The sequence below is a fragment of the Anomaloglossus baeobatrachus genome, chromosome 2 (genome assembly GCF_048569485.1).
Source record: "Anomaloglossus baeobatrachus isolate aAnoBae1 chromosome 2, aAnoBae1.hap1, whole genome shotgun sequence".
NCBI lineage: Eukaryota > Metazoa > Chordata > Amphibia > Anura > Aromobatidae > Anomaloglossus > Anomaloglossus baeobatrachus.
Genome location: NC_134354.1, coordinates 753842520 through 753864950, shown reverse-complemented (window position 1 = coordinate 753864950; position 22431 = coordinate 753842520). Strand labels below are relative to the sequence as shown.

Sequence of the window (22431 nt, the reverse complement as noted above, 5' to 3'; positions counted from 1 at the left end):
TATGCTCCTGTCCCCTAAGTCCGGCTTAGATAGCATGGATCCACCTAATTATTCAGGTTTTTGTGCAGTAGACTCTAGCCACATTTTCCACTAGGTTTTGCCTAATCCAGGTTTGTTCAGCAGCTCGAGGCTGCTATCCAACAACAAGATACTATTACCAAGCTTGGTCCTGCTATTCCTGGTGTTGTCCACACCTTCAATTCTGCCACCAAGCTACGGGATAACAAACTTGTCTTAGGCTGCTTTCACACATCCGTTTTTTGCTGAGCGGCACAATACGGCGCTTTGCAGAAAAACGCAACCGTTTTTTTTGCCGCCGGTTGCGTTTTTTCTGCATAGACTTGCATTAGCGCCGTATTGTGCCGCATGGCCTTGCGTTGCGTCCGTTTTTTGCCGGATGTGGCATATTTACCCTATGTGGCGACCGGATGGAACGTTGCCTGGCACTTTTTTTGTGCGGCGAAAAAAACGCATCGTGCCGAATCCGGCGCGATGTAGCGTGATTTTTAATGCAAGCCTATGGACGCCGGATGCGGTTTTTTTTGCACTGCACATGCTCAGTATCAAGCCGCATCTGTCAAAAAACAGACGGCCCACATGGAAAAACGCATGCAACGGATCCGTTTTTTTCGTCACATCCATTGCATAGGTTTTTGAGCCGGATTGAGCCGCACTGCAAAAACCGGATGTGTGAAAGCAGCCTTAAGGGTACTTTACATGCTGCGACATCGCTAGCGATGTGAAATTCTAGATCGCAAGTGCGATCTTTTGAGATCGCACATGCGTAAAATGACCTATGTGCGCTCTCGAAAGATCGCACTTGCGATCTAGAATTTCACATCGCTAATGAGATCGCTAGCGATGTCGCAGCATGTAAAGTACCCTTTAGCCATTCTCGGTGCTGTCACATCCTGAACTCTATTGTTTTAAGGCACCAGAAAAAAAATTATCTGCTTTCCTGGTGCTATGGCACCTACCTCTAGTATGTCAAGTTTCCTGACCAGCTTCTCTCAGCGATTCCTGCTGGTGTTTCGCTCTCAACTCCAATGTATCACGTTTCCTGATTAGTAACTAGCGATGAGCGACGGTAATCAGCACTGCTTGATATTCGACTGAGCATCGGGGTGATCTAAACACTCAGTACTCGATTGAGTATTTTGCGGGTGCTGGACATACTCAAATTCTTAGGGGCACTTTGCACACTACGACATCGCAAGCCGATGCTGTGATGCCAAGCGCGATAGTCCCCGCCCCCGTCGCAGCTGTGATATCATGGTGATAGCTGCCGTAACGAACATTATCGCTACGGCAGCTTCATATGGACTCACCTGCCCTGCGACATGGCTCTGGCCGGCGAACCGCCTCCTTCCTAAGGGGGCGGGTCGTGTGGTGTCATAGTGACGTCACACGGCAGGCGGCCAATAGAAGCGGAGGGGCGGAGATGAGCGGGACGTAAACATCCCGCCCACCTCCTTCCTTCTGCATAGCCGGTGGAGGCAGGTAGGAGATGTTCCTCGCTCCTGCGGCTTCACACACAGCGATGTGTGCTGCCGCAGGAACGAGGAACAATATCGTAACATCGGTATTTCCCAATTCATGGAAATGACTGACGCTACACCGATAATACAATTACGACGCTTTTGTGCTCGTTAATCGTTTCAAAAATGCTTTACACACTACGATATCGCCTGCGACGCCGGATGTGCGTCACTTTCAATTTGACCCCACCGACATCGCACCTGCGATGTCGTAGTGTGCAAAGCGCCCCTTAGTCTGTCTCTCGAGCCTGTCAGGGGTCAAACCTGCTCAACTCGAGTACCAAACACTCGAGCATTTTCGTGCTCGCTCATCACTATTACTAACTTATTCAGTCATTCTTGATGCTTTTCACACTCCCAGCTTTGCTCTTACTGTTTATACTGCACTAATGTAACAAGGTGACAGATTGCCTTCACTTATCTGCTGTTCATGTGCTGTCCCCTGATTTAGCTCTGATGCATTTAGTGTCCCAAGTGTCGCTGATCCACAAGCCTTCGTGTATATCTAGCTCTTGCTGTTCCATATGCCATCCAACAAGCCCAGCTCCCCTGCATCAACATCTCCATTTCTTGCTGCTGATCCTGACCTGCAGCATAGAAAATCAGCACCTTACATCTATTACTGCTGTTTAACCACTTAAGAGAATCTGACAGCAGGTTTTTGCTGTGTAATCTAAAGAAAGGATACTGTAAGGGTTAATACAGAATTTAGGGATGCATGTCTTGTCAAGGTCCAATCTGTTGGATATTTGCTATGTTTGCTTAAACAGCAGGACTTATCATTGCTCGGACTACAATGTCCCCCGCATGGCAGTCTGCCACGCCTCGTCCTCTGATTGTACTTGACAGTGAGGTGTCAATCTCTATAGAGTCTGGTGTGGGTGGGGACAGGTCTCTCATCTCTGCTGCATTGCTAAATCTAATATTTCTGATTATGTAGTATGCACACAGCAGTCTAAATGATACATGTTTGGATTCAGGATCTCTTTGCCTACATCATGCTGCTCTGCTGACAGATTCCCTTTAAATTCTGTTGTCAGTTTCTGGTAAAGGCATATAAGGCTGCTTTCACACATCCGGTAGGTGCAGAGCCGGCCAGTCCGGCTCTAAAACCTATGCAACGGATGTGGCGAAAAAGCCACATCCTTTGCATACGTTTTTTAAATGCGGCCCGTCCGGTTTTTGACGCTTGCGGCATGCTACTGAGCATGCGCAGTGGCAAAAACCGCATGCGGCGGCCGGATGCAGTTTTTACCGCATTGTGCCGCATCCAGCGTCCATAGGCATGCATTGAAAAATGTGTTGCATCGGCCGGATGCGGCGCAATGCAAGTTTTTTTGCCGCACAAAAAAACGTGCCAGGCAATGTTCCATCCGGCCGCCGCATCGGCTAAATCTGCCGCATGCGGTAAAAACCGGACAGAACGCAAGGCCATGCGGCACAATGCGGCACTAATTAAAGTCTATGCAGGAAAAACGCAACCGGCAGCAAAAAAAAACGGTTGTGTTTTTCCTGCAAAGTGCCGGAGTGTGCCGCATTGCAGAAACCGGAGGTGTGAAAGCAGCCTAAGTGGTGCCTTCCTGGTGACCCATACATTACAGTGCCCATCATCCCCTACTCTGTCATAGGTTGCACAGTCATAGGTTGTCAATGGGCAGCCATGGCAGTTGGGGATCTTATGAAGCCCCCAGTCACTACCGTCTTATTTTTTCTCTTGAAGCCGAGCCTGTGGTTAAAGCTTCATAGAGGAACGTCAAGTTCACTACATAATTGCAATATATGATACAAGCAATCAAACAGCAGATTGCAGTCCCATGGGGGACCTAAAAAGTTAAATAAAAGTATTTAAAAATAAAGAAACATAAGAATTTGAATCCTACTACCACCTTTTTCCATTTAAAGAAACAAATAAACTATTTTAAATTGCTATAGCTGCAAAAGTCTGATCTATCATAATGTAAAATTAATTGTAAAGCAAAAGAAATAAAAATAATATGCAAAATTGTCCTTCAAAATTTGCAATAAAAAGGCTAACAAGCTACTGCAATATATTAACATTAAAGCCTAAAGCTCAGAACTTTAAAATAATCCTTACTACACTTCCATGAACAGAAAAATTAAATGTCTTTTACCAACGATCTTGGAAAAAGGCAACACAAACCATATATAATATATAAAGCGTATGTGTGTGTGAGTTTATGTATGTATGTATGTGTGTGTGTGTATGTGTGTCCGCTAAAAGAATTCGCACCTTCGCATTAATAATCACAAAATATTTTGCACAGACGCCTCATGTGACTCAGGGAACGTCATAAACTATGTCTTCATGGGAAAATGTAACCTTGCGGTTTACAGTTATTCAACTAAAAACCTGCCTCCATTAAAGTCAATGGAGCTGGAAGCTACTGGTCAGTAATAGCATCTGTGATTGGTTGCTATAAGTAATAAAGGACATTCTTAGCATAATAAGCTTATGTGTGAGGTAATATGATTTCGGTGATGAGACAGACAGAGAGAAATAGACAGACATAGGCATAGACAGACAAAGACAGGCAGACAAAGACAGACAGACGAAAACAGAAAGACAGAAACAGACAGACAGAGAGACAGACAGTCAGAGACTGACATACAGGCAGACAGACAGAGACAGAAATACAGACAGAGACAGACAGAGACATACATACAGACAGATACAGAGAGAGACAGACAGAGAAAGACCGACAGAGAGGGAGAAAGACAGAGACAGAGACAGACAGACAGAGACAGACAGACAGAGACAGAAATACAGACAGAGACAGACAGACAGAGACATACATACAGAAAGAGACAGAGAGAGTCAGATAGAGAGACAGAGAAAGACAGACAGAGACAGAGAGGGAGAAAGACAGAGACAGACAGAGACAGACAGACAGAGACAGAAATACAGACAGAGACATACATACAGAAAGAGACAGACAGAGACATACATACAGACAGAGTCAGATAGAGAGACAGAGAAAGACAGACAGAGACAGAGAGGGAGAAAGACAGAGACAGACAGACAGACAGAGACAGACAGACAGACAGACAGAGACAGAAATACAGAGACAGACAGACAGAGACATACATACAGAAAGAGACAGACAGACAGAGACATACATACAGACAGAGACAGACAGAGTCAGATAGAGAGACAGAGAAAGACAGACAGAGACAAAGAGGGAGAAAGACAGAGACAGACAGACAGAGACACAGAGACAGACAGAGACACAGAGACAGACAGAGACACAGAGACAGACAGAGACACAGAGACAGACAGAGACACAGAGACACAGAGACAGACAGAGACAGACAGAGACAGACAGACAGACAGAGACAGTCAGAGACAGAGACAGACTGACTGACAGACAGACAGAGACAGACAGAGACAGACAGACAGACAGAGACAGACAGAGACAGTCAGAGACAGTCAGAGACAGAGACAGTCAGAGACAGAGACAGTCAGAGACAGAGACAGACTGACAGACAGACAGACAGACAGAGACAGACAGAGACAGACAGACAGAGACAGACAGACAGAGACAGACAGACAGAGACAGACAGACAGAGACAGACAGACAGACAGAGACAGACAGACAGACAGAGACAGACAGACAGAGACAGACAGACAGACAGAGACAGACAGACAGACAGAGACAGACAGACAGAGACAGACAGACAGACAGAGACAGACAAACAGAGACAGACAAACAGAGACAGACAGACAGACAGACAGACAGAGACAGACAGACAGAGACAGACAGAGACAGACAGAGACAGACAGACAGAGACAGACAGAGACAGACAGACAGACAGACAGAGACAGGCAGACAGAGACAGGCAGACAGAGACAGACAGGCAGAGACAGGCAGAGACAGGCAGAGACAGACAGAGACAGACAGACAGAGACAGACAGAGACAGACAGAGACAGACAGAGACAGACAGAGACAGACAGAGACAGACAGAGACAGACAGAGACACATACAGACAGAGAGGGAGAGTGAAAGAGTGGGAAAGAGACAGAGAAACACTTAGTTACTGTCCCGGGCAGCGCTGGGTATTACAGCTAATTTTCTTATAAAATTCAAACTGATTTTAGCAATTTAAAGGTTAAATAAAAAACTATAGAAGTACAATAATGCTGCAATGATACTGAACTGAAGAATCATATCTCCAAATAATGTTAGCAAGCCATAAAACACAAAATCCCAAAACAATGGTGGAATTGTGCTTTATTTCACCTCACTTGGATTGTTTTTCATTACATTGTATGGTGAGGTAAATGGTTGAAAACTACAAATGATCCTGGAAAATAAGTTATGCCTCTTTGAAGAAGTAGAGGGAAAAAAGGAAAAACGAATGCTCAAAAAATATAAATTAGCTGCGTCCTTAAGGGGTTAACGGAGCCAAGTGTATATAGCGTATATGGCATCTAGAGGACAAGATCAGTTGCGGAGTCTCTTCAGCCAATGCCTTTAATACTTCCTGAAAAATCATTAATACTATAGATGTGTGCGGTATTATGGATTTTCCTTTGTGCTGACTCATATTTTAGATCTCGTTGCCGTTTTGCACTTGGGATTCCAGGCGAGCTTCTCAGCCGCTGTAATGTATTCTGTCTGTCTGGGATGCTTAGCAGTCACTGTAAGTAACAAGTTTCTGCAATGTTTTAGTTTTTTATTGTATTTTATCCTACTGTATATTTGTCACTAGAGGTTTAGACTCCACTGGTTTTATGTCTTAGTGGTCGCGGACTTTGCTTTTGCTTTACTTCTTTGGGTTATCGTTTTATGTTGAGCGCAGCTTCTGCAGGTGTGAAATACTCAGGAGTACACAGGTGCGTTAGACCGAGAACTCCCGAATCCTGAAAGCTGACTTTAAGACGAGAGAGATTTTCTGTACAATTCATGATGTCATCTTGGCATTGATACCGTCGCGGCGCTGTGTAGATATCAATGTGTTATTGTTGCAGAACTTAGAGAAAACTCAGCAGAGACTCATTTAGATGCATCCCAGTTTCTATTGCACATGGAGTTCTATAAGGGGGCAATAGATATTCTCTATAGGGAAGGTTCCAGAATAAAAGCAAATTTCGGCATATGCAATGCTCATTATATACCTCGCAAAGGTATGAGAATTTTTAGATGAGCGAATCAAATAAAATTTGCATTGATTTTCGGAAAATGACTGGACCCAACAAATTTGCACATTTTTCAACACCAAAAAATTCCCTTCTCCACTTTACACCAAACAGAAGATTGCATATGTGGCGCCCCCTGCTGCTTCAGGCTCCACAGGGTACTGCACCTCACCCGAGGTGAAACCGTAAAAAGGAGATGCACAGAAGTAACACCAGCCTCGACCTTCGAACTATCCGGGATTGGTTGAAGTCCATCACAGCGCAGCCCGGCACTCCAATGGCGGTGTGCTTCCAGTGAGTAAAGAACTTGAACTGCACCCTCTGTCTCGTCCCATTACTGCCGGCGCTCTCAACCTCACGCCCCCACGATGCCTATCATCCTTCTTGGGGCCTAGCTCTACCTGTGGAAAACTGCAACACCTGAGCTGCGTTACTATCTGCCCCAAAAGAGAGAGACCCTCCATTATAGCTGCACACCACAGGTGGTGTCACAAACAGCTACCCCCTTCGTCCCCATCTCCAGCTTTATTGAAACCATGGGCAAGGCCACCGGGGCTACCAAGGAGAAGAACCACGGCTCAGTGACAGGTAATTCCCAGACCCCGTCGGCGGGTCATATCAGTCAGCTGTCACGCTGGATGCGAGATGACACCCGATGAGTGGTGTAACACAAAGGGGAAAAACAGGGAAGATGGAATGGAAGGCCCTTGCAATAGGAAAAGGGATTTGGGGTCACCTCCCAACACTCAACTGAATCTGATCCCTGCACTCCTTAATGTCCCCAAACTGGTCCTTCCCCTCATGTGTTTCACATGCAAAGGCCCTCACCCTGACTAGTGTATAAGCCAGTAGTTTTGCTACTGCAATAAAACAACATGAGGAAGATAAGACAAACAGATGGGTAAAGACACAACAAATAACACTGCTGAGTTTCTTCAGCAGAAAACTTCTCAGCTGCAACTGAAACAAACACTTCAGCTTCTCCAGAGACAGGCTCCTTCAAAGTGGTCAGTATAGAATATCTATCACTGGCATGGATAAAGCTGAGGACAAAATGGCACAAATAGGGTCTTATCAAGTATTACAGTGCAGTGTGCATGATATTACACTCACCTATTAGGGTAGGGATAGTCACAACCCCTATGAAGGATTAAGGTAATGGGGGCTGCCACAGCCCTATGTGAGTTAAACTTCAGTGCAGGAGGGGAGAAACGGTGTTAATATCATGATGCTGCCGAATGAGAATACTGTTGATTATTAAAACGTCTTTTATTCCATAGGTCTATGCATTTCGGGGATCCAGTCAACTTCTTCATGACAAGAAGGAAAAAATCAACAATATACCTTTCTTTCTTGTCCTGAAGAAGTGGACTGGATCCCCGAAATGCATAGACCTATGAAATAAAAGACGTTTTAATAATAATCAACAGTATTCTCATTCAGCAGCAGCGCAACATTAAAACCTTTTCTCCTCTCCCACATTAAAGTTTATCACTGGCATGGAGTGAGACCAGGAGTGGGTTACTATAACAGAAGGGAGTGATGATAACATGATGCAGCTATGATTAAGGATTAGAGCAATCTGAAGGTCCTTAACCCCTTCAGCATTAAATGAAAGTAAATCCACTCCAATACTCTGTAGACTGCACAGAGGACCTGCTGCAATCAATTAAGCATCGAGACCTCCTAATCCCATATCCCCCAGAGGTAACATGCAGAAATGACACACTCGTGACACCAACATACGCTCAAATGACCTCAGGTGAAGCAGTACGAGTTTCCCCATAAAACCTTGCAGCTATCATATCAAGTACTGTAGCACACTCAATCATGGGGGATATCATAGCCAGAATAAAAGTAAAGGCAGGGAATGCAGCAGCCATTTGAAGGTGATTGTGAATAGTGAGAGGGTTTGATGTCACAGCTTTTTAAATGAGATAGGAAGAAAAACCTTTAAAATACTGAAAAACAGTACAGACAAGACAGCTGTGAAAACGGTTACCATCCATTTACCCATAGCCTTATATGTTGAGGTCATTTTTACATTGCTAAGGCTGTGTTTGTGTTATGATATAGATGCCCTTGGACCAAGAGTAAACCACAACACACATGGTAAAATGTGTTTTTACTTGCTTTCTGTTGGTTCTGTATATCCAGAGCTTACACGGAATGGCTTTGGAGGAAAAAAAAAATAATCCAGCACTCTGGTTGGAGTCCCATAGACCAGAAATGTTGTGGAGGCCAAGCATGTGCAACATTCAATATGTGGCAATAAAGCCCCATTCTAGGGTACTAGAGCCTCATTCATAAGATCATTATAAAGGTGTCGCTATCTCCTGTTTCACCATTGGGGCCATCATCGATTCCAAGAACTGGGGTTCTGAAAGAGACCAGTGTGAACGAAGCTGTGGTCAGTTATGCATGCCTCCATTCTTTCTCTATGGGACTGTCGGAGATAGCTCTGCTCCATGCTTGACTGTTTGGCATTCCTAAGAATGAAAGGAGTGGCAGTTTGCATGATTGACCACCAACCTAATCACACAACATCTGAAACTTCCAGTTCTTGCAATGCTGGGGGTCCCAGTGATCGGACCCCTAGCAATCAGAAAGACTTCTCTTATCCTATGCAAAGGGAATAACTTTTAAACTTGGTACAACTCCTTTAATCCAGGGATAAATTATATTTTAGGGAATATCTTATAAATTTTTCAGGTGGTAAAAGAGGTGGTTCACCCCGTTTTATTACTAGCCACATCGATATGTTGAAAAACAATGTTTCTCTCAAATACCTTGTGTTGCCAATAGTGCCTGTGAGTGGTGCTATTGAGGTCCGCTCATCCCGATCACATGACACCTCAAGCTCCATTACCTCTGATGTCCGGTGTTGTCAGATCAACTTCCTGTTGACCTGACATCACCGCAGCCGGCTCCAGTCTCCGTGAGTCACTGGGCTGTGGGCGTGGTTTCACCGCGCGTCACAGCCCAGCATCGCTCCTACTTGCACGCTCCGTAGTGAAGGAGGAGGGAGCAGGGAGATGCTACACTGTGACGCTGGGCTGTGATGAGCAGTTAAATGCCGCCCACAGCCCATTCACTCAGGAAGACTGTCTATCTCAGTTGACGTGACATCACCGGACATCAGAGGTCATGGAGCCCTGAGGTCACGCAAAGGGGGTGAGCGAATGGCAATAGCGCCACTCACAGGGACTATTTGCAACACAAGGTATTTGAGAGCAACTTTGTTTCTCAACATAAAATTAATGTGGCTAGTAATGAAAAGGGGTGAACCACCCCTTTAATCTTTCAGTAGGTGCTGAAATTTCCTGCTTGGAGAGGGGGGAGAGAGCTGTTTGTTTATTTTCGTCTTTTTCTTCTTGTAGGTTTGCTGTTCTAGAAAATTAGAAACTAACTAGTGAAACTAGCATTCACTTTGTAAATAAAGCATTAGTTGTCCTAAGAACTATTCTAATGGCGAACTCGATAAGCTTGCCAGGCAACCGTGTTGTGTAGATTGATACATTCCTTAGTATTGCGATGCCATTGTGTTCCTTTCTTATAAGAACTCATTACTGCTCCCCGTTGTCCTGTTGTAAATGAAGAATGTCTCTATATCTCATTTCCCAAAGTACAAGTTCCTGAATATTGTCAACTGTGATGAAAGTCTACGCTATCCCTCAGCTTCAGAACTTTTTTCCAGAATGCATTTTAGGCTGGCATAAATTAAAGCGCCAATTAACTTTAGGATGTCTATGCATGGTTAATGCCAACCCCCTCAGGTCTAAAATTGCCTTTTAAAAACTAATAAAGGGTAATTAGGACTCAACTAATACAATTGTGCGTTTAGAATTTTAAAACAAGAACGGTGTCAGGTAAAAGCTCCGTGAGCGCTCGGGGGAACGGACGGCATTGTCCAATCTTGGACCTAATTGCAGAAAAGCAATTGCTGCAAAAAAAGAGGCTTGTTTAATTTGACATGAATTTTAAAAAGCAAATAATTAGCTTCATTGTTTGGATTTAAATGAGAGTTTTCATCCTAATGACTGCCCTAGTTCTGGTTAGCGGTAATGAAAGCTACATTGTTTAACGTGAGGGAGAAGGAGAGCAACGGGAAAGGCTTTGAGACGGAACGAACGTGGAGACGGCTCCTTTCACCTTCCAGACTGTTTGATGTAGAATCATTTTAGAGTACTTAAGAAATGTACATTGAATCGTCCAACAAAAGAGGTCAAAGTGTTCCCTGAAATCAATACCGCAATTGACTTTTTGGAGCATGAACTAAATTATTCCATAGACCAGTTCTATCCGTATCAAAGGCAGTCAAATGCCGGCTTCATTCCACAGTCAAATGTTTAAAAAGCTTTAAACTAGTCATTAGTATCGCTAATTATTATTAATCATTCTTACTATTGAGTTTTTATTCTAAAAACAAATTCTAGTTTTGCTTAAAAGGTTTCTTCCATACTTTAAAACTTATTGGGTATAAGCCGTAGACTCACCTTCCGGACGGTTGTGGCTCCTCCGTACAGGCTATTTTGTCCCCCTATGTGCTGTAGCCCTCACATTTTGTCCGGCCTAGGATTTCCTCTTGGAATGGAAATTGAAGGCTGCAGCCAATCAGTAAAGGCTGATTGGCTGCAGCTGTCAAAAGACATTACTTACAATGGATAAAGATATTGTTTAATGAAACCAATGGGGTAAACAAAATCTTGTGCAGTGATGGTCGGCAGTTACCAACAACCATATTTCCCCCAAGGTTAGCTGTTAGTTCACTACTTAAGCTTCCATTGGAAGAAAGGACATACACACCAATTTTTGAGTCAAATGGGAGTGGCCACTAGTTTATTAATATAACCATATTAAAATTACAAGGACAATCATATGTAGCCATACTTCATTTTCAGTCCACCACCAGGCCTGGTCAATGGGGAGACAGTGCATGTGTCCTTACTGGGCCCATATGCAACCAACTGTGACATAGTGAACCCTAAGCATTGCATTGCTTATTTAGCGCCATCATATTCCATAGCACTTTAGAGACAACATCACTGTCTTCATTGGGGCTCACAATCTAAATTCTCTATCAGTCTTTGAAGTGTTGGAGAAAATCAGAGAACCCAGAGGAAACTCACAGAAACATAGGGAGAACATACTAACTAATTGCAGATGTTGTCCTTGGTGGGATTTGAAACCAGCACTCCAGCGCTGCAAGACTGGAGTGCTGACCACTGAGCCATCATGCTGCCCAACCCTATAACCCTGAAGATATGCAACAAATTGAGGGGAGGCAGTAGAACATCCCCTGGGCAGAAAGTAAGAGAAGATCGACTCCTCTGTCACATTTCATTACATACCACTTTCAACACCCATCGTTCACACCACCTCATCGACCAATTGTCAACAGTTTCCCCCTGTCATGCCACCATATATAATACTTCATCATGTGCTATGGTCCTTCCTGGGGCTTGGGAGGTGAATACATTTTTATTTTTTTAATTCCCCACTCTGGGCCTATATATAATAAGATTAAAGGGGTGGTCCACTATTCAGCATAGTGGCTACACATCGATGTAAACCTCATAAAGAAGGCTTTTTTCAAATACCTTGTTTAGTCAATTCTGCCACTGATCGGAACTATTGCCGTCTGCTTATCCCCATCACGTGCCCCCGGGCTCCGTGACCTCTGAGATCTGGTGATGTCACGTCAACTTCCAGTTGACCCGACATCACAAAAGTTGGACCCAGTCTTCCTGAGGGACTGGGCTGTGGGTGTGAGCAGCGTGTGCTACCCCGGGAACGATGAGCAACCAGCGCCATTTTAATTAAACGAGATTATGAAACTGAGCGACGAGTACACGACTCACGATTTATGAACGATACTGCGTCGCTCGGAGGTGTCACACAGCCCGACATCGCAAAAGATGCCGGATGTGCGTCACAAAAACCGTGACCCCGACGATCTATCGCACGATAGATCGTCTCGTGTAAAGCACCCTTTACAATCTTCCCAGCCATCTTCTCCATACACAGCCAGTCACTCCTATGTTTTATACTAGAAAGCCACAGACTGCTATGTTGGTGGGCATCTTATCTCCTGAAGAACAATGAGATTGGCACTCGGCAGTCCGAATTTGGACATGAACACCCAATATCTTGCCCAACAATTGGTCACCCCCATACTTATTAGACTGTCTGCCGAACCCGTCAATATGGATGGGTTTGGTCAACATTAGTCTAATTTGTACGGGGGCCTTATGTTTTAGAATTTTCTATAGAAAATATTGTGCTGGATTTCATATTATTTTTAAAATTAATAGAGAAAAGAGTTGAGCAAAAAACAACTGAATCACCAACCATGTCGGTAGTAGCTGTGACATCCCGAATCCTCTTCTTATTAGTAGGCCGCCACAATATCATGTAAGCTGTATGCCACAATGTAATGATGTCGCACTGGGTATACCAATCAGAAGAGGTGCTGGGAATGTCATAGATCACAGGAGGTTTTCAACACTATGGTCCAGCGGCCATGAACCACCGATGTGGCCACATTACTGATATTGTTATTATTATAGCGCCATTTATTCCATGGCGCTTTACATGTGAAAAGGGGTACACATAGTATGGACAAGTACAATAATCATGAACAAAATAAGGCACAGACTGGTGCAGGAGGATAGAGGTCCCTGCCCGCGACAGCTCACAGTCTACAAGGGATGGGTGAGGATACAGTAGGTGAGGGTAGAGATGGTTGTGCGGTGGTACAGTGGTCTGAGGGTTACAGCAGGTTGTAGGCTTGTCGAAGAGGTGGGTCTTCAGATTCCTTTTGAATCTTTTCAAGCTAGGTGAGAATCTGATATTCTGGGGTAGAGCGTTCCAGAGTATGGTGGAGGCACAAGAGAAATATTGGATGCGATGGTGGGAAGAGGAGATGCGAGGGGAGTAGAGAAGGAGATCTTGTGTGGATCGAAGGTTACGTGCAGGTAAGTACCAATGTGGCTATATGGGACAAATAATTTTGTTCAAACCTATTGGAAAATTTTTTAGAAAAAAATATAGTATACATGTGAAAGGTAAAAATTCTACTGATACAATGAAGCAGATTTACTATTACTGTTTCCTCCAAATTCCAGCGGAAATCATTGTCAAGACATTTATAAATAATTTGTGCCATAAAAACATAATGGCGCCTTTCTAGACATATTGTAAAAGTGCTTACAAATTAGGTCACAATTTTGTTGTACGATAAGATGTGCCAGAATTGTTAGGCGGGCTTTGCACACTACGACATCGCAGGTGCGATGTCGGTGGGGTCAAATTGAAAATGACGCACTTCCGGCATCGCATGCGACATCGTAGTGTGTAAAGGCTCGATGATACGATTAACGAGCGCAAAACCGTCGTAATCGTATCATCGGTGCAGCGTCGGCGTAATCCATGATTATGCTGACGCGACGGTCCGATGTTGTTCCTCGTTCCTGCGGCAGCACACATCGTGTGTGTGAAGCCGCAGGAGCGAGGAACATCTCCTACCGGCATCACTGCGGCTTCCGTAGGATATGCGGAAGGAAGGAGATGGGCGGGATGTTTACATCCCACTCATCTCCGCCCCTCCGCTCCGATTGGCCGCCTGGCGTGTGACGTCGCTATGACGCCGCACGACCCGCCCCCTTAACAAGGAGGCGGGTCGCCGGCCAGAGCGACGGTCGCAGGACAGGTGAGTCCATGTGAAGCTGCCGTAGCGATAATGTTCGCTACGGCAGCTATCACAAGGATATCGCTGCTGCGACGGGGGCGGGGACTATCGCGCTCGGCATCGCAGCATCGGCCTGCGATGTCGCAGCGTGCAAAGTACCCCTTACTCTCAGTGGCATATTTTTAGTCACATACTGGTATAAAGAATATCGGACAAATAAGCGAATCTGACGAAAATTCTTATTTCTTAGATTTGCTCAAATTCATTTCACATAGGATATCCAGTAAATTAATATTTTTACAGGTAAAATATATTTATTCTGCTCTGAGGTATTTTCACACATTAAGGGGTTAAAGAATATAGAAAAAAAACCATTGTACTCATTTGACCCTTAGGACCGCTTTACACGTTACAACATCGCTAAAACGATGTCGTTGGGGTCACGGAATTTGTGACGCACATCCGGCCGCATTAGCGATGTCGTTGCGTGTGACACCTATAAGCAATTTTGAATCGTTGCAAAAATGTTCAAATCGCTATTCGGTGACATGGGGGTCCATTCCCAATTATCGTTGCAGCTGCAGGTACGATGTTGTTCGTGGTTCCTGCGGCAGCACACATCGCTATGTGTGACACCGCAGGAACGAGGAACCTGACCTTACCTGCGTCCACCGGCAATGAGGAAGGAGGTGGGTGGGATGTTACGTCCCGCTCATCTACACCCCTCCACTTCTATAGGCCGGCTGCTTAGTGACGTCGCGGTGACGTCGCGGTGACGCCAAACGCACCTCCCCCTTGAGGCAGGGATTGTTCGACGGTCACAGCGACGTCGCTGAACAGGTATGTGCGTGTGATGCTTCCGTAGCGATAATGTTCGCTACAGCAGCGATCACCAAATGTCGTACGAGCGACGGGGGTGGGTACTATCGCGCTTGACATCGCTAGCAAATGCTAGCGATGTCGCAACGTGTAAAGCGGCCCCTACACTTGTCTTAGCTCCGCAGCTTTGCGTCGTTCTGTCCTCACTGACTACCTTTCTCCAGCTCCCATCTTCTTTACCAAGTTCACTCTTCCAGGGCTATTTAGGCCTCAAGTGACATCATGATGACATAGTGGGGCGACACACTTCATGACAACGTCCGAAAACATTCAAATATCCAAAAACTACCAAATCCATTCCTCAAAAATTAAATTTTAACACCAGGAAGGAAAATTACTGCAATTCCAAAAATCTCAGAATGCATAGAAATGTTAATTATCGACAAATTATGAAAAAATGGAAACAGAATTTTCAGAACATTTCAATTTATTTAGTATCGGGTATCAGCACCATGAATTGGAGCTGTATTTCAACATGACAACACCGCGCCGCATGTTGCTTTTACTACTGTGCGCAGCTTGCTTGGCATAAACGTGCTACAATGGCTGCAGCGTCTCCAGACTTGTCTCCCATCAAGCACATTTAGGATGACATTGGTCAGCAATTACAAAGGGAGCTGCCAGCAGTGGATCTTGATGATTTGCTTGAGTGCATTCACTGAGACAGAACATTTTTAAGAAAACTATTAATAACCTTATTGATAGCAGCTAATAGAGTAAGTGCATGGATTTCTGCAAGTAGTGCTCATACTCAAATGCCGAATACATCCAGATGTTTTGAAAATTTTGTTCCTATTTTGTATTTTTTATATAAACTTAATCAGTCAAATGAATGATGTTTTAAATCCTATGTTTAAAGGGAACCAACCAGCAGGATTTTCATATATAAAGTAAAGCCAGTGCTATGATGCTGAATGTAAGCATAGCTTTTGTTCTGATATTGGAGGTCTTATTTCAGACATATAGTACAGACCAAACGTTTGGACACACCTTCTCATCTCTAGAACAACTATTAAGAGGAGACTTTGTGCAGCAGGCCTTCATGGTAAGATAGCTGCTAGAAAACCACTGCTAAGGACAGGCAACAAGCAGAAGAGACTTGTTTGGGCTAAAAAACACAAGGAATGGACATTAGACCAGTGGAAATCTGTGCTTTGTCTGATGTGTTCAAATTTGAGATCTTTGGATCCAACCACCGTGTCTTTGTAGAAAAGGTGAACGGATGGACTCTACATGGCTGGTTCCCACCGTGAAGCATGGAGGAGGAGGTGTGATGGTGTGGGGGTGCTTTGCTGGTGACACTGTTGGGGATTTATTCAAAATTGAAGGCATACTTAACCAGCATGGCTACCACAGCATCTTGCAGAGGTGTGCTATTCCATCCGGTTTGAGTTTAGTTGGACCATCATTTATTTTTCAACAGGACAATGACCCCAAACACACCTCCAGGCTGTGTAAGGGCTATTTGACTAAAAAGGAGAGTGATGGGGTGCTAAGCCAGATGACCTGGCCTCCACAGTCACCAGACCTGAACCCAATCGAGAGGGTTTGGGGTGAGCTGGACTGCAGAGTGAAGGCAAAAGGGCCAACAAGTGCTAAGCATCTCTGGGAACTCCTTCAAGACTGTTGGAAGACCATTTCCGGTGACTACCTCTTGAAGCTCATCAAGAGAATGCCAAGAGTGTGCAAAGCAGTAATCAAACCAAAAGGTGGCTACTTTGAAGAACCTAGAATATAAGACATATTTTCAGTTGTTTCACACTTTTTTAAGTATTTCATTCCACATGTTTTAATTCATAGTTTTGATGCCTTCAATGTGAATCTACAATTTTCAGAGTCCTGAAAATAAAGAAAACTCTGAATGAGAAGGTGTGTCCAATCTTTTGGTCTGTACTGTATGTACAAGTAACGTTCCAGCAATGCACTGCTATTTGATTGACAGGTGCAACAGGAAGGGAATATATGGGTTGGGTTTTGCTATCTATTTTTGCCCCTGTTTGTGTGTTTGTGCCAGAATTAATGTCTATGATGGTGACAGGAGGAAGAAGGCCAGGCAAACAGATCCTTTGTCCTCCCTTCTGTTAGTATAATACAAAAAAATGACAACTGGGTGTTACCACTTGGGGGGGGTGTTCCTAATCGCTCTGACAGTGTACAATCAGAGCGGGAAATATCCCTTTGACAAGGGAAATGGTAAAAAGTTTTTAATGCATTTATAAATTTCTATTTTTTCATAGGAAATATAAATATTTCTATAACAGATTTGTCTATAGGGGTGATGGGTCTTCTTTAAAATTGTTTTTGAGGACCTACTGTCCATCATATATACCAACAATTTATTCCTATGTAAATTAATCCATGTTGACTAGATTGGGGGACAGTTCCTCTTTTTCTCTTTTTTAACAATGACCTTTTTTCAGATCAGAGCATGCTCAGCTAATACACCTAAACAAATAGGGTCTGAGACAGTCTAATGTCCATGTGAAGAACAGAAAGTAGAGATCCAATATTTGGCTTAGCGGCTATTGTGAGTGCAGTCTTCTTTTTCTACAATGTAGATAGTGGTATAGAAAAAAAAAACAATTTTGAAAAAATATAGTTAAAAAAACTGGAATCATAGAATGGTAGAGTTGGAAGGACCTGAAGGGCCATTGGGCCCAACCCCCTGCGAGTGCAGGTTTTCCTAAATCCTCCCAGCTATATAATTATCCAGTTCCCGCTTGAAGATTTCCATTGATGAAGAGCTCACTACCTCCCGTGGTAGCCTGTTCCACTCCTTGACTGCCATCACTGTCAGAAAGTTTTTCCTAAGTATTGTGAATACTTACAGAGCGGACTGTGCACAGTGTCAGGATTCTCCGAAGTGGGCAGCATGTGTTCACAAATATATGATATGGTTATTTCTGACTATAATCTGACAAGATGTGCATGTCTCGGCTCAATGCAAGTAAATTAAGTAAGGCCACACATATGTAGCCAGAATGTGGTCAAAAGTATCCATATCGGTCTTGATATCCTGACAGTTTGCATTGTGCGTGCTTGTGAGGACTCACAGTCTGCAGTCACTTTTTGGGCCAAATCTGAATATACTCTTTAAACGAATTCACCATTTGGTGATGTAACATTTCTTTTAAGAGTGACTTATTTTACATTAATGGTTAATAGATCTAATCTTGTATCCTAAATCCTAGTTTCTTGATCTCAAGATCCTTTCATTGAAAACATAAAACTCTATGGTGTATCTCTTACTGATGGGGCACCATTAGATGTTTCTTGTCAATCACATGGGGACGTGGGTAAATTTCCTAAAAGCACTTTACATTTTTTAAGTGAGAAATCTAAGTAATGTTTCAATATTTTACTAGGAAAATGAACATGAAAAAGAAACAATTAACTTTAAAGGGAATTAAAGCTGATGGTTTAGCCTCAGGCACAGGGTGATCCATGACCACAGAACTTGTGTAGTGCTACGGAATCTCTAGTTCTTTTACATGGAGCCATAGGCATTCCTTGGGCACCTTGTGTTACCTCCATATGGTGATGTTTTATGCTGATGTTCATCCCTAGAAGTAATACTATTTGAGGTGAATAATGTTATAATTCTGGATTTAACATCTAAACTTAACCTTTATTCTTGAGGGCAAGATGAATTTTTGGTATTTACTCATCGTGCCATTAATTTTTGCATGGAATTGTAAGAATAAATGTTTGTTATTGTTGTTTTCTTTGTTTTTTTTACAAGCTGACACTGTATTGGAGAATAAAGGATATCTACAATTTAACACAAAAGTGAGAACATCTGTCACATTTTTGTAAATATTTTATTATACCCTTTCATGAGACAACACTGAATATCTGACCTTGTGATACAATGTACAGTGTCAGTGTGCAGCTTGTATAGGGGTATATTTGGTGTCCTCTAAAGAACTCTACACACAGCCAAAGTGAAAATGGCCAAATTGTGCCCAAAGTATGAATATTTTGTGTTGTCACCATTATTTTTCAGTTCTGCCTTAACTCTCATGGGCATGGAGGTCACCAGAGCTTCACAGGAGCCACTGGATCCTCTTCCATCCTCCATGATGACGTCGCAGAGCTGGTGGATGTTAGAGACCTTGTGCTCCTCTGCCTAACAGTTGAGGAGGCCCCAAAGGTGTTCAACACTGTTTAGGTCTGAAGATCTTAGTCAAGTCCAGCACCCTTACCTTCTGTTTCTTTAGCAAGGCAGTGGTCATTTTGGAGATGTGTTTGGGGTCGTTATCTTGTTGGAATTCAGCGCTGCAACCCAGTTTATGAAGGCAGGAACCATGTTCTGCTTCAGTATGTCACAGTACATTTTGGCATTCATGGTTCCCTCAACGAACTGTGCCTCCTTCACAACAGCCAGTATTTAGAGATTACAGGCTCTACCACACACACTATAGGTGCTTAGGGGATAAAGAATCATATAGTAAAGCAAACCCCAGCACTCAAATGAAGACAAAAAGGGGAAGTATGCGTAAGTGAATTTATTGACTGACACACTGCAAAGGGAACCCAACCAGAGCAACAGCACCAACGTTTCGGCATAGAGCCTTTCTCAAGGTTGTTGCATCACTGGTCAGAGTAAGGAAACACGGGTCTCGAAGGACAACCGGAGGTTTTGCAAACAGAGGTAAGTTTCCACACGTTTTGCAGAATGTGTTCGTTGGAGGGGTGACAGGATCACAATGTGAGGTGAATGGACGCCTGCAGTGGAGGTCCGGAGCTGGCAGAAATGGCAGGGAGAGTGGCTGCAGGCTGCACTCTGACCAGTGATGCAACAACCTTGAGAAAGGCTCTATGCCAAAACGTTGGTGCTGTTGCTCTGGTTGGGTTCCCTTTGCAGTGTGTCAGTCAATAAATTCACTTACGAATACTTCCCCTTTTTGTCTTCATTTGAGTGCTGGGGTTTACTTTACTATATCCTTCACAACAGCCGGCAGCACTCATGCAGCCCCAAATCATGACACTCCCCTCCACCATGCTGGACTGTAGGCAGGAGACACTTGTCTTTGTACTCCTCACCTGGTTCTCAGCACACACTCTTGACATCATGTGAACCAAATAGGTTTATCTTGGTCTCATCAGACTACTGGACATCTTTTCTGTAATGCATGTCTTGTCTACTTATCTTCAGCAAACTGTTTGTGGGCTTTCTTGTACATCATTTTGAGATGAAGATTCTTTCTGGGATGACAGCCATGCAGACCAATATGATGCAGTGTGCGCTATATGGTCTGAGCACTGACAGGCGAACCCTCTCACACCTTTAACCTCTGCAACAACATTGGCAACATTCATAGATCTATTTTGAAAAGACAACCTCTGGATGTGACTCAGCTTTTTGGTTGACCATGGTGAGGCCTGTTCTGAGTGGAATCTGTCTTGTTAAACCACTGTATGGTCTTGGCCACCGTGCTGCAGCTCAGTTTCAGTGTGTTGGCAATCTTCTTATAGCAACGGACATCTTTAATTAGAGCAATAATTATTTTTTCAGATTCTCAGAGAATTATTTGCCATGAGGAGCCATGTTGAATTTCCAGTGACCAGAGAGTCATATGATATGAGAGTGTGTGAGCGATAACACCAAATGTAACACCCTTGATCCCCATTCACACCTGAGTCCTTGTAACACTAATTAGTCACATGACACCAAGGATTGGAAATGGCTAATCGGGCACAATTTGGCCATTTTCACTTACGGGTGTACACACTTTTGTTGCCAGTGGTTTAGACATTAATGGTTGTGTGTTGAGTTATTTAAACCAAAAGTTATTTAACACCAAATTTACCTTATACAAGCTGCACACTGACACTGTACATTGTATCACAGGGTCAGATCTTCAGTGTTGTTGCATGAAAATATATAATTCAATATTTACAAAAATATGAGGGGTGTACTCACTTTTGTGATATACTGTATATATCCTTTATATTCCAACGCCGTGTCAGCTTGTATATATATTAAAACTTAAAATGTGAGTGGTGTACTCAGTTTTCTGGTATACTGTATAAATTGATAAAAAAAAAACTTGAGAGGAATGAAAAAAAAATGAAAAAATAGCAATTCTACCAATTTTTATGCAGTTCACCATGCAGACTAAATGACATGATCATTTAAATTTGTAACCTCTTTTAAGGTTACTGTAATACTGCATTTATATAGTCTTTTTATATTTTTACTCTTCTGCCCAATCTAAACTTATATATATTGCATAACATTGCAGTTCACCTTAAAGATGACAGAAGCAGCTTTTCTTTAGATAACCATTTAAATTCTGTTGTAACAATTAACAGTAGCATCTGCAGGGGTGAAAAAGCTGGGATCAGAGATAAGACCAATCCTGGCCATAGCAGTAAAGTTTCAGCTTATTACACAGCTGACTTTCACTAAGGATATATATATCCAAACATTCTCCCGCCATAAATGTACAACAATCTGCTGTGACTACAATTCATGGTGCTGCCAAGGGTTTACGGAGATAGAACAGGGGCCCCTAAACTGGCCCTTAGACTTGCGATCCTGCACTGTCCCTTATCTCGGAGGTAGGTTTGATGGTAACTAGGTCCGAGCCCCCAGTATGGCCCTAACGTCTGTCTGGGCCCTGATCTTACTCCCCCTCTCCCCCACCCTCGGGGCTGGCCGGGAAACACAAATATGAAACCCCACAAAATGATAAGGAAGAACGGAAACTCATACACACAGCACTCAACAAACACAGGAGAAACAATATGTGTACAGGGGAGTAACGAAAAATGGGAAGAAGTAACGCACAACAGGGAAATTCTCACACCACTCAGAAGGGCAGCACAAATCACCATGAACAGGAGAAACATCAAGACTGGGATTGCAGAAGCTATCATTGGCACATACAGGAATGTAGCCATGCTTATGATAGGGAGGAGACAGCTGCACGAGGCAATCAGCAACCTAAGCATTAAAGTCCTGCTCACCAGTCTGCAGGACTTAACTCCTGCAGAGCAGAAGACCAGGGAACCTGAACCAGCCGACACCCGGCTCTGGCTGAACAATCCAAAAGCCTCAGGTCGCTTGTCAGACTGTGTAGTGTGAACAGAGTCTGATGCCACTGTGCCAGCAGGTGTATGGAGAGCTGAACATCACATGACAGTACCCCTCCCTCTA

General features: G+C 43.6%; 1 protein-coding gene across 2 annotated transcripts in view; it reads left to right on the top strand.

Moving 5' to 3' along the window:
* CNTN5 (contactin 5) overlaps positions 1 to 22431 on the top strand; it is a 2293676-nt gene that overhangs the window by 707370 nt on the left and 1563875 nt on the right. The window contains exon 1 of one of the 2 annotated variants that reach the window (XM_075337482.1): positions 6182 to 6201. The exons of the other annotated variant lie outside the window; for it this stretch is intronic. The gene's annotated coding sequence lies outside the window, so the exon portion shown is untranslated. Of the gene's footprint in view, positions 1 to 6181; positions 6202 to 22431 lie in introns of those variants that run through there. 2 annotated transcript variants of the gene reach the window in all.